Source organism: Aplysia californica, unplaced genomic scaffold (genome assembly GCF_000002075.1).
Source record: "Aplysia californica isolate F4 #8 unplaced genomic scaffold, AplCal3.0 scaffold00157, whole genome shotgun sequence".
NCBI classification, from domain to species: Eukaryota; Metazoa; Mollusca; class Gastropoda; order Aplysiida; family Aplysiidae; genus Aplysia; species Aplysia californica.
Window position 1 is genome coordinate 524,008 of NW_004797427.1, and position 1,585 is coordinate 525,592.

Here is a 1,585-nt window from a genome sequence, read left to right on the forward strand (position 1 = left end):
TAGTAGTAGTAGTAGTAGTAGTAGTAGTAGTAGTAGTAGTAGTAGTAGTAGTATAATTATAGTAAACCTAAATTAATGCCATCACAATTGTCCATTTACAAAAACAATCTACTCTACGTTTTGAAGCAAATAGTGCAACATTCTAATTGTGTCTTATCGTATGTTGAATTCCTTTGTGTTCTTTAATGAAGCGTTATCACATTTAGAAAAACACTTGTATTGTTTGACTTGTCTTACTTTGATAGAAGTTGGTCAAATTAATAATAGAACATGTTTTTTATGGGGGGGGGGGGGTTCTTCTGGGAGTATCTACAACGGAGACACCTCTTTGCTGTACTTTGAGTATATCAGAACGTGTATTTAGCCGAACGCCAGACTCATCATACACTACAATGTTTGCTTGCCAAAGTAATTCCTCGAGCATGTTTACTGTGTTTGTTTGAATTAAGAGAAGCACATAAATACAGTGATGATCACTAGAGCAGGGGAAATGCATGGTAGACGGACAGGTAATTTAGTTTTAGTAAGAGTTTTACGGCACTTGCAACACAATAAGGTCATATAAGTGCCGAAGATTAGAGGTGTTACAAGAGAGTAGCATACACAAAAAAGGAGGGGGAGAGATAAGGACGATAGATGTTTGATAGGAAAGAAGGAGCAAACCACACCAGAGCACCCACCAACCACCCACACGGAGAGGTAAGATAGAAGGAAGGTCAAGAAGTTCAACTATCAGAGGCGCACTCCAACCACCTGCCTTGATCAAAAGTGTGATTGAGAAGTCGTACCTGGTGTTGCGGTAACGTTCCTCGAGTAGTGCTCGGAAGACATCAGTTCGATTCCAATATAATGATGTTTCCATTTTTGGTTTTTTTTAATTTTTGTGTTGTTGTATTTAAAAATATATATAAATATCCGTCCGTCTGCAGGGATGCTGTATCCCACTCTGTCTGAGTTGGTCCTGACTGAGAGGGCTGAAGCAAGCTACCCCCTTAATAATCTTAGTTCTGTCAAAGGGGCCGTAAAACAGAATAAGCTTTAAAGATATTTTAACGTGCGTCTTCCAGCCATCGATCCCCCCCTCCACCCACCCCCGCCCCCATAAACAGTAATTTATCTCCTTGGGATATTGAGACGTTAAAAAGAATGAGATTGAAGGCCTTGATCTTAATCACACACTTCTAATCTGAAACTGTTTAAAGCTCTTATCTTATCTTATCTTATCTTATCTTATCTTATCTTATCTTATCTTATCTTATCTCATCTCATCTTATCTCATCTTATCTCATCTTATCTCATCTTATCTCATCTCATCTCATCTTATTTTATCTTATCTTTTCTTATCTATCTTACGTATCCCCAGCGACAGGTCGGGAGAGAATGTTGTACATACATGATGAATGTACCCAAATATTGGAATTGCCATCTGCATGCAACTAAACCAGTTGTCCGAACCGTCCGGCGGTTGACTGTCAACTAAACCAGTTGTCCGAACCACCCGGCGGTTGACTGTCAACTAAACCAGTTGTCCGAACCACCCGGCGGTTGACTGTCAACTAAACCAGTTGTCCGAACCACCCGGCGG